The sequence below is a fragment of the Pipistrellus hanaki genome (assembly GCF_964339955.1).
Source record: "Pipistrellus hanaki genome assembly, chromosome: X".
NCBI lineage: Eukaryota > Metazoa > Chordata > Mammalia > Chiroptera > Vespertilionidae > Pipistrellus > Pipistrellus hanaki.
The window spans coordinates 58562903-58584602 of NC_140524.1; positions in this window are offsets into that span (position 1 = coordinate 58562903).

Genomic DNA, 21700 nt, shown 5'->3' on the forward strand with positions numbered 1-21700 from the left:
TATCTGTGCATGCCCCCATTTTATTTTTATTAGTAGTTAGTTACCTCTTCTTTCATTGTATTGCATTTGTACCAGATCATGTATTTGTTCAGATCTATTATAATAGATATCACATAAACATTTACTATTTTAACCTGAAACTATCAGTTAACCTATATTTCTCTCTTCTGTTGTAAAATGAGAGATTTACCTGCTATTTCATTATTTAAAGCTCCTATCAACCAGATTCAATTTATGTTAGAAAATTGGGGATTTTTCATCTTTTTAAGTATTATTACTGTTGATATTATTAATACTTGCTTTTGCAAATTACACTTTTATTTTCATGAAATGATATTCATAAAAAAAGTTTGTGTTGTATTTATTTCCAGTGCTCCCCACTCATTCTATTAACAATGACTTCCCCTTTGTAGAGATACTTATGTTTATCATCTTTTGTTTTTCCCCATGGTCTCTAAATAAATTTGTATGTTTTATCTTTTCTACAACAGTTGTTTTCTCTAATCCTGATTTGGAATGAGATAATAATCAAATCTCTTTGTTCTGCTTAGATCCTATTTTGAATTTTTGTTAATAGTACAAGTTTATAGTTTGTGATACAACTCTTCCAATTGAATCAATGGTTTTTTTAGACAACAAGTAGGTCATGTTAAACTTTTGGCACTAAACTGACTATATGCACTTAAAATATACTTCTGACCCAATTTTAAGTCCAGTAAAAATAAGCTCCCACCAAATTCACTTTATATTTTGGCAAAATCTTGTTGCTATATTTAACTATTCCATTTTTTCCCTCCCATATGCCATCTGTACTTTCCCTCTTAAAAGGTGGAGGGAGCCCTGGCCGAGTGGCACAGTTGGTTGGAGTGTCATCCTGTACAACAAAAAGCTTTCAGATTTGATCCACAGGAAGGCATGTATGGAAGGTAACCAATCAAAGTTAAAATTTTTCTCTCACTTTGATCTCTCTCTCTCCCTCTCTCTCTCCCTCTCTCTCTCTCTCTCTCTCTCTCTCTCTCTCTCTCTCTCTCTCTCTCTCTCTCTCTCTCATCTCTCTCTCACACCAATAAACATATATCCCTTAGGTGAGAAAAATAAATAAAGGTGGAGGGAGCATAAACTTGTGACTCTCGTTGACAGTTTACCTCTTCCATATGCAGTATTAAAATATGCATGGTGGGGCCGAAGCCGGTTTGGCTCAGTGGTAGAGCATCCGTATGCGGACTAAAAGGTCCCAGGTTCGATTCCAGTCAAGGGCATCTACATTGGTTGCGGGCACATCCCCAGTAGGGGGTGTGCAGGAGGCAGCTGGTCGATGTTTCTCTCTCATCGACGTTTCTAGCTCTCTATCTCTCTCCCTTCCTCTCTGTAAAAAATCAATAAAATATATTTTAAAAAATAAATAAAATATACATGGTGGAAATATTTGAAGACATTCATAAGCTACGTCATGAAATTGATTAAAAAAACAATGAGAACCATCTATTCTCAGTCCTCTTTTCAACAACAGCCTTTTTTTCTGGAAATAGGTCAGTAACTATTTAATGTACTGTTTGGATCAGTTTTATGTAAGTCTTTCTTTACAGGAAGAGGAAATGAGATGTAATTCTTTAAGTTCACCTAAGACTTAATACTATAGTTTTACCTGGAATATTAATTGCCTTTCATTGAGACTTTCAGGGGTTGAATTTGGTACCCCAATAATTCTAGCTGATAGTAAAAAAAGTAAAATTTGCCGGGACCGGTTTGGCTCAGTGGATAGAGCGTCGGCCTGCGGACTGAAGGGCCCCGGGTTCGATTCCGGTCAAGGGCATGTACCTTGGTTGCGGGCACATCCCCAGTGGGGGGTGTGCAGGAGGCAGCTGGTTGATGTTTCTCTCTCATCGACGTTTCTAACTCTCTGTCCCTCTCAATTCCTCTCTGTGTAAAATCAATAAAATATATATTAAAAAAATAAAATAAAAAATAAAAATAAAAATAAAAAAGTAAAATTTGCAATTTAAATAGTTAGTGTAGACTCAAATTTAAATAATTACAAAACACATTGCCTCTTAATATATACAGAATTTTAAAAATTAAACAGGACCGTATTTCTGAAAATAGCAACATTGAGAAACATTAGGTATGAAATAACAAAGTGTGGTCATTTGTAAATGTATTAATTATCATATTAAAATAATAAAGAAGTACACAAAGCTATAGTTCTATAATAAAATGTCCAGTGATCTTGAATCATAAATATCAGGAAAAAATAATAACCATTCCAAAATACAGAAAGCAGCTCCTGTCTCCAGGAGGCCCTCCACAGGCATTCATCATACTCACATATATTTCTAGCAACTATACTTACAAATGCATCAGAATAAAATAAGAATACAGCAATACCATAGTTGCCTTAATTCCCAAATAACAATTTTATGATAAAAATAATTTTGTTGATGATTATTTTTTGAAGTTTGATCTTATCTTAAAAATAGATAATAATAGTTAAACTCCATACTGAGTATATCCCTTGCGTTGGGGACTCTTTTAAGCACCTTGCATGGAGTACATTATTGAATGATCACAATAATCTAGCAGGTATATAATCAAAATATTGTGTTCAAATCAGGTTAGTATTGTCCCCATATTATTGATATGGAAATGAAGGTCCAATTAAATATACATAAGGAAAAATAGCTAAGAAGTGACCTACCAGGAATATAATACAAGTAGACTGGTTTGACTTCATACTCTTATATTCTTAAGCACACAAAGTACTGTCTTACAGTTTATTAAAATGTTTTTCAAAACTCATTCTAAATTCTTGCAAAAGAAGACAAATCTTAACTATTAATTTGTGCCTATGAAGATACTAAGCTCTCATTTTTTTCTTACTGCATAAGAGAATGAGAAACATCATAAGCCATCTACACTAATAAAAGAGAAAGATGTAAAAATAACCATCACTTCATGATGCCCACCAGCCAATCAGGAGTGAGTATGCAAATTAACCTGACAAAGATGGTGGGTTAATTGGCATGTACAGGTGCCAAGTGGCCAGGGGTGGGGCAGCCACTTGCGTGCACAACAGCGCCAAGTGGCCTGCATCCTGGGGACAGGAGTCCTCAGGAGCCAGGCTGCTCTGAGCCTGTAGGCCCATGTGTAGGCCTGAAGTAGCTGAGTTCCCAGAAGTGGCTGGAGGTGGGGTGGGAATGTCCCCCATAGTGAGCGAACAGACAGCAGACTATGGGGCCCTGCTTACCCCTGCCATGGCATCAAGGGGCAAGCAGTGTCCTGCAGGGACCCCACAGAGGGCAGACACCATGGCCCTGCTTGCCCATAGCCCTGACAGAGAAGTGAAAGCAGGCCCCCAGAGAGAGCATATACCAGGGCCTGCAGTGGCATCAAGCAGGCACGCAGGTCCTCGGAGAGCAAAAAACCACAGGGAGCAGGTTTAAGCCATCAGTAGGACATCCCCTGAGAGCTCCCAGATTGGAGAGAGTACAGATCAGACTGAGGGACCCACCCCCATGCATGAATTTCGTGCACCGGGCCCCTAGTATAACATATATGGCTGAAAATATCTTCTTTCCCCCTGTATCGAAATGCTAGTTTATCTAGATATAGAATTCTAATTTCAAAATCATTTCCTTCAGAACTGAAATGCATTATTTCATTCTCTTCTACCATCCAGTGTAACTAATGAGAATTCTGATGTCAATTGTATTTACATTCCTTTGTAAATAATATATTTTTATCTTGGCATATATTTAGGATATTCTCTTCATTCTTGATGTTTGAACCTTATCATTGTCTTGTCGTCCCCTTCAATCTGCAAATTTTTATGTTGCTTTAATTCTTGGACCATTTCTTCTAGACATTTTTTTTATTTTATTTGATTGTTACCCCTTATTTGTATAAGCTGTTTTCTCTAGAATTCCAAATAAATGTTGGAACAGTTGCACTGATTTTCTAACTTTTCTCTCATGTTTTCCATCTCTGATATTTTTTCCACTTTTCTGTGCCTCAAATTTTCTTCTATTATTTATTTGTTTTTTATTTGGCAATTATTTTTTTTAATTTCTAAGACATCCTTGTTTTATATTTGATCCTTTTTAATAGCAATGCTATCGTGTTTTATTGATTGTATTATTTCTCAAATAATTCTGAGGACGGAAATATTTGTTACTTAGATTTTATGTGATTCCTCTAAGATCAATTATTCCATTCATTCATGTTCATTCTTCTAAAAAGTAGAAAAGAGTTTTTTCTCAAATACTTACTGATTCTGAGTTGTTCATTTATATTTGTAAATGGAAGACCATGCAGCCTAGATTTCCTGTGTTTACAGTCTGTTTTCCCAACAGATTTTTCCTTTGAGTGATAGAGATCACTATCAACTCTATGTATGCAAGGAGAAAATATCATGGTCAGACTGCTTTTAGTTTGTGGCTGAAAAGTGAGCACTCCTACTCCCCATTACAAAATTAGGAAGGCTTTCCTGTGAGTTCTAATATCCATGTTAAGAGAATATCTTAGAATTTTCAGCCAGAATATCTTCTTTTTAATTTATTTTTTAATAATTTAGATCTGTGATTTTAGCTTGAGATTAAATTTTGTAACCTCACATATGGAGGTCTAGTAATAATTAATGTCGTTTTCTAATACTTTTTTTAAATCGAATTTATTTAAACAATACAACAAAATTTAATCAACAATATAGTTGCCGTTGTTTTCTACTACTTGTGCCCAACGCTCAGGAAGCATTTTAATCCCTCTGTTGTAAAATTCTTGTGATTTTGATGCAAAAAATTCGGTCAGTGCATTTTTGAGGCATTCTTCATTATTAATTTTTTTTCCAAGAAGAAAGTTTTGCAAAGAACGAAACAAATGGTAATCGGAAGGAGCAATATCAGGAGAATATTCAGGTTGAGGGAGAACTTCCCATTCCAACTGGCACAGTTTTTCAGCAGTGATTCTTGCAGTATGCAGTCTTGCATTATTGTGGTGAAGAATTACTCCCTTCCGATTAATCAGCGCGGGTTCTTTTTCTCTTAAAGCTTGGGCTAACCTTTCTAATTGGGCACTATACACTGCACTTGTAATGGTTTGGTTAGATGGTAAAAGTTCATAATGAAGAATTCCTTTAAAATTCCACCAAACACACATCACTTTTTTCGCATGCAAGTCAGGTTTTGGCGTGGGCTGCCGAGCCTCATTTTTGTCCAACCATTGAGGCCGCCTTTTCAAATTAACATACAGCACCTATTCTTCATCTCTGGTAACAATTTGCTTTAAAAACGGCAAACGGTTTTGACGAGAGAGGAGCGAACTGCAAATTGTGACTCTTTGATTACGGTTGTTGTAGGTCAACTCATGAGGAACCCATTTTCCAAACTTTTGGACTTTGCCAAGTGCACGCAATTGATTGGAAATTGTTTTTTGTGAACAATTTAAAGTTGTCGCAAGCTCTTGTTGGGTAATTTGGGGATTTTGCACCAAAAGAGCTTGAAGAGCTTCTTGATCAAAATTGGACACACGGCCTCGACCACTCTTGTCATCTAACAAAAAATTTCCCTCGCGAAATTTCTCAAACCAACACTGGCATTTTCTGGCGCTAACTGCATCTTGACCAAGAGCACTACAGATAGTTTTTGCAGCCTCACTTGCTTTTCTTCCTAATTGGAACTCGTAAAGCATGCAGTGCCGAATATGCTCTTCATCTGCCATCTTCTTAGCCCTAGTTCTGCAACAAAAACCAAACCAAACACAAACTTTTTCAAGCAAAACTTGTTAATTGCACTTCACACGTTCTGTAGATACCACGTGTTTGAAGGTTATGTCAATACAAGTCAACGCCAAGCAAGATTTTAAACGAATGTTTAAAAACGACATTAATTATTACTAGACCCGATATTACTAGTTTAAGTATACCAAAATAATAAATTTAATAATCACCTCACTTGTCACTCCTTGTCCCTACTTATCCTGGATTTGTAGACTTTTTAATCACACAGCCATCTGTCCTGTATTTCCTCCTGGGTTCACACTGGGCAGTAGCTCTTGATGTAGTTTATCCTTCAGTAAGATTTTATCTATCATGCATAATCCATAAATGCAGATACATTTCAAATATATTAATGCCTCATCCTCTCATCCTTGGTGCTGTTATGAATTTATTACATTTTGTACACCTTTACTGACATTTTCAATGGGGCATTTGAATTAAGGGGAGAAAACTGCATATGCTCAATAAAAACATTTAAAAACATCAACTCCTACTTATCTACTCACTTTCATAGAAAACCTATATTATTATATTGTCTGCTGGGTACTGGTTATGACTGCTAGTAAGTCCATTGAAGGATGACTGACATATCAAGGATTAAGACAAAAGCAGCCCTAGCTGATTTGGCTCAGTGAATAGAGTGTTGGCCTGTGGACCGAAGGGTCCTGAGTTCAATTTAGCCCAATTAGTGTATTTCTCTTATATTGATATTTCTCTTTTCTTTCTCTCTCTCTAAAAATCAATGGGAAAATATCCTCAGGTTAGGATTAACAAAACAAACAAATAAAAAAGACAAAAGCAACCAAGTTGGTAAATATTGCATTATTCTACCTTGTACATGTATGTGTAATTTTATACTCCTATAAATAAAACAAAGATGAATATCTCTATAGTTGGACTATATATTTTATTAATATGAACTAAGTGTAACTGTCTATCCACATTTACAGGTGAGCTATATTGCTACTATTGACAATCTTGCTTTTGGAAACCCTCTTGTCTCTTTTGTTCATTATAGCCAATATCCATGCAGTTATTCATTCAACAAATATTTATTCATTGCCTATAATGTGGCATCATTATATTATGTGTTAAGGATACAAAAGTAAATAAAAGAGACCTCTGATCTTGTGGAATTTACAAACCAAGATGGAAATACACAATAAACAAGTAAGCCAACTATTGTAAGAACAAAAATGAATTTTCTACAACCCATGATTACCATGTTTCCCCGAAAATAAGACCTCCTCCGAAAATAAGACTTAGCACATGAAAAAATAAGACATCACCTGAAAATAAGATCTAGCGCATCTTCGGGAGCAAAAATTAATATAAGACACTGTCTTATTTTAGGGGAAACAGGGGTAGTAGAAATTGAAGAATTGAGCCCTAGCTGGTTTGGTTCAACGGATAGAGTGCTGGTCGCAGATTCAATTGGACTGGAGCACACGGGAGGCAACCAATCAATATGTCTTTCTCACACAAATGTTTCTCTCTGTCTCTCTTCCTCAATTCCACTTTCTCTAAAAATAAATGGAAAAATATCTTCTGGTGATGATTTAAAAAAAAAAAAAGAAGAAGAAAAGAAGAAATTGAGAAATTGAAAAGTATTGCTAAAAGGACCTTTTCCACTCTCTAGAAATTGTTGGTCAAACTTTATGTACCTGGCTTGTGTACTGGTTGCAGCTCAACATTTCATTTAAAAAGATGCTAATATTACATCATTATTTATCCTGAAGCTAATATTAAATCTATATACCTTTCATAAAAATAAATATATGAACATCAGATCAAATGATGGAAGGAAGGAGAGAACCTGCATAATATATTAGTATAGAGATGTTAATGAGCTTTAAAATGATGCATTGTGAGCTTACCCTGTGAAACTGGCTGTGTTCCAGTCATAGTAATAATACCCTATGTACCAAATAGCATATCTGGGGGTCAGAACAAAGTTTATTTTAAAGTAGTCAATATTTCATTATTACTTTTGCTTTTATCCCTTAATTTTTCAAAGTTTTTCTTAAGCATGTTCTCATCCATCAGACTTAAGGTGTTTTGTTAGAATGTGTAAAGACAGCAGACCGATCATAAATTACAATTCTATAACACTAACTGTCTGGCTGTAAAACATTCTCAGCCTAAATGCAAATTTGGTACCAATTCATTCCTCCCTCTTCCTCTTCCCCAGCCCTTTTTCCCTCTCCCATCCCTATACTCTTTGATGCTAACTCTGTAGCTCTAACACTGGAGATTTTATAGGAGTACACAGAGACTCTCATGTATTTTAAAACTATGAAGTAAACAGATTTTTATCTTTTCTTTACCTGTATTTTCTTTCATGACTTTTACATAAGTCTTGACTGTGAGAAAAGGGTAATTTGTTTCTTCATAAAACTCAGAAGGAAAATCTCTGAAAAGGTAAAGCTTTAAGTAGCTTTGTGATCATCATTTTAAAGTAGTCACATTTTTTACCATGCAAGAAGCAAGGAAAAGTGGGAAAGTGATGATTAAATTGAACTTTTTATTAATTTTTTTATTATTTAAAGTATTATAAATCGTAGAACATGTCTCCTGTTTCCCCTATTGACCTTCTCTCGGCCACCCCCAGCCCCCAGCATATGCCCTCACCTCCTAGTGTCTGTGTCCATTGGTTATGCTTATATGCATGCATACAAATCATTTGGTTGATCTCTTACCCACACACAACCCTCCCCTGCCTTCACTCTGATGTTTGACAGTATGTTGATGCTTCTTTGTCTCTGTATTTTTGTTCAGCAGCTTATGATGTTCTTTATATTCCACAAATGAGTGAGATCGTGTGATGTTTATCTTTCTCTGACTGGTTTATTTCACTTAGCATCATGCTCTCCAGTTCCATCCATGCTGTTTCAAAGGTAATAATTACTTTTTTTTTTTACAGCAGTGTAGTATTCCATTGTATAGATGTACCACAGTTTCCTAATCCACTCCTCTGCTGATGGGCATTTAGGCTGTTTCCAAATCTTAGCTATGGTGAATTATGCTGCTATGAACATAGGGATGCATATGTCCTTTATGATTGGTATTTCTGATTTATTGGGGTATAGTCCTAGAAGTGGAATTATGGGGTCAAATGGGAGTTCCAGTCTGCATTCTCACCAGAAGCACATCCTTTTCTCTGCATCCTCTCCAGCACTTGTAGATCTGTTGATGATAGCCATTCTGACAGGTGTGAGATGGTACCTCATTGTCATTTTGATTTACATCTCTCAGATTATTAGTGACTTTGAGGATGTTTTCATATGTCTCTTGGCCTTCTCTATGTCCTCTTTCAAAAAGTGTCTAGTTAAGTCCTTTGCCCATGTTTTGATTGGATTGTTTATCTTCCTTTTGTTAAGTTGTATGAGTTCCCTATAAATTTTGGATATTCAAACCTTATCCGAGATAACATTGGCAAATACGTTCTCCCATGCAGTGGGCTTTCTTGTTGTTTTGTTGATGGTTTCTTTGATGTAGTCCTACTTGTTTAGTTTCCATTGCCCCAGAAGCTCTATTGGTAAAGATATTGCTACAACAAATGTCTGCTATATTGTTGCCTATGGATTCTTCTAAGATTTTTATGGTTTCTCATCTTATGTTTAAGTCCTTTATCCATTTTGAATTTATTTTTGTGTATAGTGGTGGTCTAGTTTCTGACCAATTTTTGCAACACCATTTATGGAAGAGACTGTCATGACCCCATTGTATGTTCTTGCCTCTTTTGTCAAATATTGATTGAGCATAGTGGCTTGGGGTGATTTCTGGGTTCTCTGTTCTGTTCCATTGGTATATATGTCTGTTCTTGTGCCAGTGCCAGGTTGTTTTGGTTATAATGGTTTTGTAGTACAGTTTGGTATTCAGTACTGTGATCCTACAATTTTGTTCTTCTTTCTCAAGATTGTTGCAGCTATTTGGGGTCTTTTTTTTTTTTAATTCCAGATAAATTTTTGAACAGTTTGTTCTAGGTATTTGAAATATGCCATTGGTATTTTAATGGAGACAAATTCTTGAATTGTGTTAAGAGTTTTGATGTGTGTTTTATCTGGTTCTCTTTTAAATTTCACATTATTATAAAAATGCATTCAAATTGGAATCTAGTACATTATTTTTTTTCATGTAAACAAGCTACTTGCTTTATTTGGCATGAAATATTAATTTGTTAAAATTGTAATATATATTTATCCTACATATGTGATAGATATTATCCATTCAAGGCACACTAAAATTCTATTTATAATTGTCTAATAGACTCAAAATTTACATTGTTTGAATAGAAAAGAAGAACATATTCAATAGAGAACATCATGTCTAACAGCAAAAATTTATTGTTGCTATGGTCTTATTTAAACAAACATTTACAAAACCTTTTAATTTTGTACTATCAGTCTGAATACTAAAAATAAAAACTCTGTCATATAACATCATAAAAGTTACACTCAAAACTCTGTTAAAATCTTTTTTGGAATCTGAGACATCCTTCTCAGTAAATCTGCATCTGGGAATTTTTCCTTTACACACAACTCTTATATGTTTAACAAATACAAAATCACCTTGTACCTGAATGAAAGTTAAGTACCCAAACTATATGTCATGTCAACATAAGAGATGAAGAAAATTGTGCTCTATGATATCTAAAAAAAATAAGGACTATTATTCCTAGGGATTACCAGTGCAATTGTCTTTGTTAATTTTTGTTTTAGAAAATTTGTAAGAAATATTACTTATAAACTTAAACCTGGTTTTCAAAATATTGGTTATGACTATAAGATTACTGGAGTTATTATCCTTAGTTAAATCTGAATAATTTTAGTAATATTTCTGCATGAGAATGAAAATGGATAAAATAATTTCTATGAGTGACCCGTATGTGTTTCACCAAGACTGGACTTGTGGGTTTTCACAGATTTGTTCTTCAATAATTATATCTGAACATAATCAGCTGGAGTCCAATGTGCTTAGATTTCCTACAAGGTGGGATAGAGATACTTTCTACCCCAGTCTTCCTCAGACACTGCCTTATTTACATTTTAGTTCCTATAAGAAAGTTTTGGATTATACATATTGTGTGCTATTAGAAATTGCATTAAATCAATCAAAATAGTAGACCATGGGGCAATGATTAAAGGGCTTAAAAGTTAGTCTTAGAAGACTGATCTAATTTTTAATAATATTCAAGAACCCCTTAACTGTGAATTTAGCTAAATTGCTAAATCTCTCTGAGTTTTCACTTGCCTTTTCTATGAGATGGGCATTATAATCTCTGTGTCACCAGTTAATTGTGAGAATTAAATAAAATAATAAATCCCTGCCCTATTAGCTCATTTGTTTAAAGCATCATCCCAATGTGCCAAGGTTGTGGATTTGATCCTCAGTCAGGGCACATAAAAGAAACAACCAATGAATGTGTAAATGAGTGGAACAACAAATCCATCTTCCTTCCTTCCTTCCTTCCTTCCTTCCTTCCTTCCTTCCTTCCTTCCTTCCTTCCTTCCTTTTTTCCTCTCTCTCCCTCCTTCTCTACCTCCTTCCCTCCATTTTTCTTCCTTCCTTTCTTCCTTCCTTCCTTCCTTCCTTCCTTCCTTCCTTCCTTCCTTCCTTCCTTCCTTCCTTTCTTTCTTTCTTTCTTTCTTTCTTTCTTTCTTTCTTTCTTTCTTTCTTTCTTTCTTTCTTCTTCCTTTTCTCTCCTCCCTCCCCTCTCTCTCTAAAATTAATAAATATAAATAAACAAGGGTTGTAAAGTACTTAAAATAATGTCTGCTACATAGTAAATCCTTGACAAATAATAAATATTATTGTTATTAATTAAATATTAGTAGATAACTAATAAAAGTATATCATTCTGTAGAGTGGCAGTAGTATAAAATGTGCATTATTGAATCAGAAAACTTCTGCTCTGCCAGTTACTAGCTCAGTGATTCTGTGCAATTCACTGAAACGTTTTGTGCCTCAGTATCTTCATGCACAAAATGGAAATTGTAATAGTACTAATTATCTCATAAGGTTGCTGTGAAGAATTAAATGAGATGAAAATCCATGTAAACTGTTTTGTTTTGTTTTTTTAATATATTTTATTGATTTTTTTACAGAGAGGAAGAGAGAAGGATAGAGAGTTAGAAACATTGATGAGAGAGAATCATCAATCAGCTGCCTCTTGCACACCCCCTACTGGGGATGTGCCTGCAACCAAGGTACATGCTCTTGACCAGAATCAAACCCGGGACACTTGAGTCCGCAGGCCGACGCTCTATCTACTGAGCCAAACCGGTTTCGGCTCCATGTAAACTGTTTACCCAGCAGCTGGTATATGTAAACACTCAATAATTTTTTCTTGTAGTTTTAAAATTCTTAGTCTTTTGGACTCTATAGAACCAATTAACATTGAAAAAATCTTCATTGTAATGAATAAAACTGTTAATTTTTTTAAGAAAAATAAAAGTGTGTATGCCTTATAGGGATTGTTTTCTATGATAAGTCTTCCAGTGAAAGTTTAATAAGTGGGAAAAGAATAAGCAAACAAACAAACAAAAAAGATAAAAGAGCACTGACATTTGCCCTGTTTTAAAATCTTTATTAGTAGAGTCCTTGGGATACATTTTTTTGAAATGTATTTTTATTGATTTCAGAGAGGAATGGAAAGGGAGAAATATAAATATCAATAATGATAGATATAAACATTATTGAGTGGTTGCCTTCTGCATGCCCCACACTGGGGATTAAGCATGAAACCTGGGCATGTATCCTGACTGGGAACAAACTGTGACCTCCTGGTTCATAGGTCAATGCTCAACCATTGAGCCATACCAGCCTTGAGATACATTTTAATAGTCTGATTTCACCTGCAAGTTCAAATGATTTTTAATATCATGTCATTTAAAATGTACAAATGCATATATCCAGATGCAACACTAAACTTGATGGTATATGTACACAATGCCATAGCATCAAAGGCTGTGGCAAAGTTCTTCCACAAGAGATACCCCATTATTCACATCCATCTACCAAAAGTTCACCCACTCAAAGGCCCAGATCAAAAGCCAATTCTTCACTGATACATTCCCTGATTCCTCCACAAAAAATGTCATCTCTATAAATTGTCATGACTCTTTTAATATTCATATTTTAATCACTCATAGTACTCTGCCTCTTACCATAAGTTTGCATTTGTTGATATGTTTCTCTTATTTCCCATACTACATTATATCAGAATTAGAAATTGCCATAAGTAGTCATATAATTCTAGAAACTAAAATTCCAATTACAAAACTGTAGAAAACAAGAACAAAATCAGCACTTTTTTTAAAGTTCTGATGAACACAGAAACTATATTCAAATTAAATTTTTCTTTTTGTATCATAGACTCGGTTTTCACCCTCCAAGAAATTATGGTATTTTTGTTTTAAAATGCCTATATACATTATTCTTCCTAAGTTTTTATTCAGTCTTAAAAATTGCTTCTTATTTCATTTTCATTGTTGACTGCAATTGTTGTAAATTTAAGCATTTTTATTTCCAGGTGCTCTCACCAAAAATTGTGGAGATAAATATTAATATATAGGCTTAATCTTCAGCTTTGAAAGAAGGCATGCTTTTGTTTTGTTTTGTTTTGTTTTGTTTTGTTTTTCCATAGCAAGTAGCTCTAACACAAGCCAAACCATAGAAGAAATATCTGGTTGTATCCATGGTGGAACAACAAGAACCACACTTGCTCTCCTCACATAAAAAATGAGAAAACTGGACAATAAATATGAAGCCACAATAATTAGAAATTGCGCAAAGGGCAACACAGGACTAGGATCCAAGAGATAAAAGAAACAAAAGAGATTATAACTAATGATTATTCTGGCTCTATCCAAAGAGACACTTTTCAAACCAAGGTATATGAAAGGAATACCTAAGTACAATGTCACAGAAATTTATGGCTGGGGTTCAATGAATCGAGAAGACAGATATAAGAGTTAGGAAGACTGCTGGGGCTAAAATTCATAGGGCTCTGAACTGGAAAGGTGGCAGGTACACAGAAGAAAACTCCAAAATTCTGCATTAGGGACCTACTTGGGTCTTTTGCTAACTATTAAGCCACACATGAATAGACTGAATAGACTGAAACAAGGTGAGGCATAAACAACTTAGAAGTTTTAAACTGAAGGCCTCACACAGATTGGGTAAATTTTCAAGTTTTGACCAGTAAGATTGGATAGTACTAATTGAATAGCCAGGACATTCAGTAGAGACCAAAGGAATGTCCTACTCTAGTAGGATGGCTAAACTAGCAGTAAAGACGATGTAGAAGCACTCTAAAGAGGCTTAGAATAAAAACTTTAAAGGGTCAAGTTGTTAAGGCAAGTAACTTAATAACCTGCCATAAAAAGTAAAACATTTTTAAAGATAACATAAAAGCCACCAAAAATTAAAATTACAGCTACCAATATCCCCGTCAAAATTAACAGGTGAAGAAGAAGAAAAAGAAGACCCATAGGCTGGAGAAGGACTAGTCAACAAAAAAGAAAGCTGAAATCACATACATGCTGGCATAATAAAAATAACTACTACAAAAACAAACAAACAACAACAAAAAACAAACAAATAAAAAAAAAAAACAGCCAGAATTAGAGGAGAAGTGGAAGACAGAAAAAGAATCAAGTAGGACTTTTAAGATTAAAACTTCAATTTCTAAAATGAAGATACACTGAATAGGCTTAAATCAGATATTGTAGAAGAAAAGTTCAGTGAATATGAAAACATAGCAACCAAAATTTTCTAACTTGAAGGACAAAAAGAAGAAGAAAAAAAAAACACTCAAAGCACAGAAAGAACTGAACCGTAACGACACATGAAAAAATATTCAGGACTCTAACCAACATGTAATTGAAACATGCATTGATATTTTAAAAATTATTATTTATTAAATGTATTGGGGTGGCATTGGTCAACATGATCATATAGGTTTCAGGTGTGGGATTCTTTTTATAAGATCTGTATATTGTACCATGTGCCCACCACCAGAAATCAAATCTCCTGTCACCATACTTGCTTTGATATTCTTATACTTAAGATGTACCCAGAGGCTCAAAGGTCAGAGTAATGTCAGACTTTTGATCAGAATTTTAATGATCAGAAGAGTGAATGATAACAAAGCACTGAAAAATATAAACCTGTCAAAGAAAAAGTCTATATCCAGTAAAAATAACCTTCAAATATTAAGGCAAAGTACCTTTTCAAGCAAAAATACACTGATATAATCTATTGTAACCAAATCTTCACTATTAAAATTTTCAAAGAAACTTAAATGATACCTTATAGAAAACTGTTTCCTATAGTAAAAAATGAAGAAGAGCTATAGAAATTGTAAATACATGGGTAAATGTAAGACTCTCGTGTTTTTATTTCTTTAGTTTAAAGGATAACTTATTGTTTAAAGTAAAAATAATATCTAACTATTGTGCTTTTTATAACATACATTAAAATGGAAAACAGGATTTTATAATTGTTTTTAATCCTCTCTGGAACATATGCCTTTATTGATGAGAGAGAGAGAGAGAGAGAGAGAGAGAGAGAGAGAGAGAGAGAGAGAGAGAGAGAGAAAAACTGATGTGGGAGAGAAACATCAATCTGTTGCCTCTTGTGTGAGCCCCGGCCAGGGTACCCACAGCCCAGGTATTTGCCCTGCCCAGGAATGGAATTGGCAGCCTTTTGGTGTATGGGATGATGCTCCAACTGAGTTAAACTGCCAAGGTGGGAAGCATACTTTTATAAAGATCTCATATTATATATTAAGTGGTATATTAGTATTTGAAGGTATACTCCAAAAATGTAAAAGTATATATTGTAAATCACAGAACAAAATATATGGGACATGTATAAAAAACATGATGGAGGTTTTAAAACCCAAGTATAATATTAATTGCATTAAATATAAATTGTCCAGTTAAAAGATGGAGATGGATTGGATTAAAAAGGACAATTGGCTTGACCTATATACAACATGCACTTCAAATATAAAAACAGACAATTTCAATGTAAAATAATGAAGAAAGATAACACCATGAAAACTATCCTATATAATAAAGACAGTCACTCTAATACACAAGATGGTTGCCCCCATGTGGTCAAAGTTGGCCACCCCCATGTGAACACAAGATGGCTGCCATAAGATGGCCAGCAGGGGAGGGCAGTTGTGGGTGATCAGGACAGCAGGGCAGGGCAGTTTGGAGGAATCAGGCCTGCAGGAGAGGACAGTTTGGGGTGACTGGGCTGGCAGAGGAGGGCAGTTGGCGGTGACCAGGCCTGCAAAGGAGGGAAGTTAGGGGGGACCAGGATTTCAGGGGAGAGCAGTTGGGGGTGAGAAGGCCAGCAGGCAGAAGTGGAAATCAGGGGCAATCAGGCAGGAAGGCAAGGCAAGCAGTTTGAAGTCAGCAGTCCTGGATTGTGAGAGGGATATCTGGCTTCCCATTTAGGCCTAATCCCACCTAAACAGGCAGTCGGACATCCCTCGAGGGGTCCCAGATTGAAGAAGGTGAAGGCTGGGCTGAGAGACACACACGCCTGAATGAATTTCATGCCCTGGGCCTCTAGCTCATAACATAAATGGAGTGGCTTTATCAGACTAATCAGACTTCAAAGTAAAAGTATTGCTAAGGGGAAAACATTTCCTAATTATAAGTTAATTCAGCCAAAGAATATAACAATTCTACATGTGCATGCACTTAATTATAGAGCTTTAAAATACACAATACTGAGAAATGGAGAAATAAAAAAAAGCCAAAATTGTGGTTGGAAATTTAAAAATCCCATTGGGTAGGGTAATTAATAGAACAAGTAGACAGAAAATCAAGATGATATGCAAAAGAAGGTCTGAACAATACAAAACCCTTTGTCCACATGGCAATTTTATAGAATACTTACCCAACAATGGAAGAACACAGACTTGTTATTTTTTTAAAAAATATTGTTATTGATTTCAGAGAGGAAGGGAGAGGGAGAGAGAAATAGAAACATCAATGATGAGAGAGAATCATTGATTGCTACCTCCTGCACATCTCCTACTCTGGATTCAGTCTACAACCTAAGCATGTGCCCTGACAGAGAATAAAACCCATGACCTCCAATAAGCTACTCCAATCAAGCAGATTGATTTTAAGTTCACATGATATAGGCAAAAATTGAGCCTCAAAAATCTCAATTATAAAGTAGTGAAAACCTAAAGATTATGTTACCTACCCACAATAGAATTAAATTATATTTCAGTAACAGAAAGCTATTCCCAGTCATGTGTAGCTCCACTGGCAGAAAGCAAAAGCCTTATGGGTTTCATGTTAGTGGACATAGCTGGAGGACAGCAGAGATGTTGGAAATTGGGAATCAATCCCAAAAGCAAGGAAATCAAAGAGAGAGTAAGCTAAAATTGCCCAAATCATTAACCAACTACACAATTATCCATGTACAGGGGAGAATGTGTAGGGGCCAAGCATAAAATAAGCAATTATGGGAGATCTTAAGAATGGAACAGAGGTGGTTGGTAAGATGGCTGCCTACAGGAAGGCAGACTACAAGATAGTACGAGAGTGAGAGAATGAAAGGAGACTGTGCATTTGCATGGGGAGTGTATATTTATGAATTGAGGGACAGCTATACTCAAAGGGACTGTTAGGGATTGCCAGACTGGGTTTCCAGACTAGGAAGCCTCCACTGCTGCTGAAATATCTCCCAGAGCAACCAGCTCTAATGCAGAGACAGCACCATCTTGAAGGAGAGAGTGATTGTAATCAGAAGCATAAAAATCCCAGGAATCTACAATAACAACACCCAGGGAATGGCTATGAACCCAGGAACATCGGACTGCAAGTAGCGCAAACATGCAGACTTGGAGGAGCTCTGCACCTTCTCAAGGAAAGGTCAGATTTCACCTAGGAAAAGGAGAGTGAGAAGTACATAACCAGATAACCAGAGAAGGGAGATCATGAGGAGACAAAGAACAGCCTGAATATAAAAGAAAAGGAGGCAACACCAGAAAAGCAAGTAAACAAAATGGAGGCAAGCAATATGTTAGGGAAAAAATTCTAGAAATTGTCATAAGGTCTCTGAAAAGAAAGGAAGACAAACTCAACAATATGTTTAAGAACCAAGAGGAAATGAAGAACCAAGAAGAAATAAAAAATGACATCGCTGCTATAAAGAACTCAATAGAAAGTATCAACAGTAGACTAGAAGAAGCAGAGGACTGCATCAGTGAAATAGAAGACAAGGTAGAAAAAACTACCCAAGCAGAGAAACATCTAGTAAAAACAAACAAACAAACAAACAAAACAAAACAAAACAAACAAACAAACAAAACCTTAAAAAACAGGAGGAGAGCTAAGGGAACTTTGGGACAACATGAAACCAAAAAAAACATCTGCATAATAAGGTTGCCAGAAGGAGAGGAAACTGAGCAAGAAATAGAACAACTGTTTGAAGAAATAATGACAGAAAGCTTCCCTTATATAGGGAAGAAAAAACTCACACAAATCCAAGAAGCTCAGAGTCCCAAAGAAAATGAACCTCAAAATAATGATGCCAACGCACATTATAATTAAATTGAAAAACACCAATGACAAAGTAAGAATCTTAAAAGTGGCCAGAGAGTCAGAAAGTTACCTACAAAGGAACCCCCATCAGACTAGCAACTGATTTCTCAACAGAAACTCATCAGGCCAGAAGGGAATGTAATGAAATATACAAAGTCATACAAAGGAAGGGTCCGAAACCAAGAATACTGTACCCAGAAAAGTTATCAATCAAAATGAGGGGGAAATAAGGAGCTTTACAGAAAGAAAAGGACTAAGGGAGTTTATTACCAACAAACCAGCAATGTAAGAAATGCTATATCAAGAAGAAATATGAAGAGAAAAGGAAAACAGGCATAAAGGATAAAAATGGCAACAAACAAGTACCTTCCAATAATAACTTTAAATGTAAATGGATTAAATGACCCAACTAAAAGACATAGAGTAGCTGAGTGGATAAGAAAACAATAACCATATATCTGCTGTATACAGGAAACCCATCTGAGAAAAAAGCAATCAAACAAACTGATGGTGAAGTGATGGAAAAAGGTTTTCCAGGAGAATGGAAATTAATAAAAAGTTGGGGTAGCAGTACTAATATCTGACAAATTAGATCTCAAAGTGAAGGAGATAATAAGAGATCAGGAAGGTCAATTCATACTACTAAAGGGAGAAATTCAACAAGAAGAAAGAGCACTGGTAAATATATATACACCAAATACAGGAGCACCCAAATATTGTACATTTAAAAACTTGTAGAGGAGATCAAGGGAGTGATTGACAGTATCACACTCTTAATAGGGGACTTCAATACCCCACCATCACCAATGTACAAATCCTCTAAACAAAAAAAAAAAATCAGCAAAGAAACATCAATTGTAAATCATTCACTAGATCAGATGAAATTAATTGACATCTTCCGAACATTTCACCCCAAAAGCCACAGAATATACATTCCTTTCAAGTGCACATAGGTCATTTTCAATGATAGACCATATTTTGGGTCACAGGCAAAGTATTTTCAAATTCAAGAAGATAGAAATCATATCAAGCATTTTCTCAGATCACAATGGCATAAAACTATAAATCAACCACAATAAAAACAATCAAAATAAATCAAATACCTGGAGAATAAATAGCATGCTATTAAACATTGACTGGGTTACCAAAGAGATCAAAGTAGAAATAAAAAGTATCATGGCAACAAACGACAATGAAAACACAACAATCCAAAATCTAAGGGACACAATGAAAGCAGTCTTGTGAGAAAAGTTCATTGCTCTAAAGCCTACTGAAAAAAGAAAAGAAAAGAAAAAAAAAAAACCCACAAAAAAACCCCCCACAAAAAACAAGAAACAATGGTAATAAATTACCTAACCCTACAACTCAAAGAGTTAGAAAGAGAGCAACAAGAAAAGCCCAGCGTAAGCAGAAGGAAGAAAATAATAAAGGTCAGAGCAGAAATAAATGAAATATAGATTTTAAAAAAACCACAAAAAAACAATACATAAAATCAACAGGAGCATCTCTTTCTGCTGAAAAAAGGTTCCCCTCCCCTGTTTAAGCAATCCTATCCTATATAATCTACTTATACTACTAAAAGGGTAATATGCTAATTAGACCAGGTCAACCAGTCATCTTCTGGACATCCAACTTCCTTCCAGACAAAACCATGTTGGTGGGGGATGAGGCAGAGGCCATTAGGGGAAATCAGGCTGGAAGGGGAGGGCAGCTGGGGGCAAGATCAGGCCAGCAGAGGAGAGCAGTTAGGGGTGATCCAGCAGGCAGAGGCTATTGGGGGCAAGATCAGGGTGGCAGGGGAGATCAGTTGGGAGCGAGATCAGGGCAGCAGGGAAGGGCAGTTGGTGGCAACCAGGCAGGCAGGCAGAGGCAGTTAGGAGCAATCAGGCAGGCAGAGGGGTTAGGGGCAATCAGGCAGGCAGGCAGGTGAGCGGTTAGGAGCCAGCAGTCCCAGATTGTGAGAGAGATGTCCAACCACCAGTTTAATCCCCATCCCCAAGAAGTCCCTGTTTGGAGAGGGTGCAGACTGGCCTGAGGAAACCCCCCACCCCCTATGCATGAATTTTGTGCTATGGCCACTAATACAGTACATAACAAGCACATATCATAACAGAAAACAAATAAATTGTACTTCATAAGATTTTAAATTTCAACTCTTTGAAATACTGTTAAGAAAATTAGAAAGCATGCCAGAGATTGGAAGAAAAGATTCACAATTCACATTATATGTGACAGATTTATATTTGGAATATATACATACTTTTTAAAAAAAAATACATTTTATTGATTTTTTTACCAAGAGGAAGGGAGATGGACAGAGTTAGAAAAATCGATGAGAGAGCAACATCGATCAGCTGCCTCCTGCACACCTGCTACTGGGGATGTGCCCCCAAACAAGGTACATGCTCTTGATGGGAATAGAACCTGAGACTGACACTCCATCCACTGAGCCAAATCAGTCAGGGATATAAGTACTTTTTATAACTTAATAATAAAAATTCTTTTTTTAAAATGAAAATTTATTTATTCGTGTCACTGAAAAATCCATCCTCAGGTGCTGCTTAATTCAATTGCTGGACATTGTATCTAAGATCTATCTGTGTGGGCTCCATTCTCAGGTTTCCTGTGCTCATTGGCTTTATATGTTGTTTCTCAAGAGCTTCAAGATTATTTTTAGAATTCCTGCCAAGAAGAGAAAAAGACAGATTTGGCTCAGTGGATGGAGTGTCAGTCTGTGGACTGAAGGGTCTCAGGTTCTATTCCCGTCAAGAGCATGTACCTTGGTTGCAGGCACATTCCCAGTAGCGGGTGTGCAGGAAGCAGTTGATCGATGTTGCTCTCTCCTCGATTTTTCCTTTTTCTCTTGTTAGGGTAAAAATCCCAGACTCAAGGCTTCTTGGTCCTGATTGGCCTAACATGAATCAGGTACCCATCTCTAACCAATCATCATGCTCTGGAGGATTGAATTATCTAATTGGTTTAAATGAGGTCACAAGTCCCCATTCACAAAAATTCAACTAATGGCCCGATAAATAAATTGGAAAGAGTTCTGAGAAGATACTTCATAATAGAAGATATGTGAATGAACGATAAGCTCATGAAAAGATGAAAACAATCATTAGTCACCTAGGACATGAAAATTAAACATATAATGATGACATTTATAATGGCTAAAAATTGTTTGTTTCATACTACTTTATTTAGGGGAAAGGGAAAGTTCCATTTTCACTCCTCAATGATTTTACTTATTTCTCGTATACTTCTTCTCTCATTCATTCATCTAGTTTTGAGGGGTTACTCAGTGTCACCTTGATCAGCCAACCGTCTTCTTAACAAGCCTTGTTGG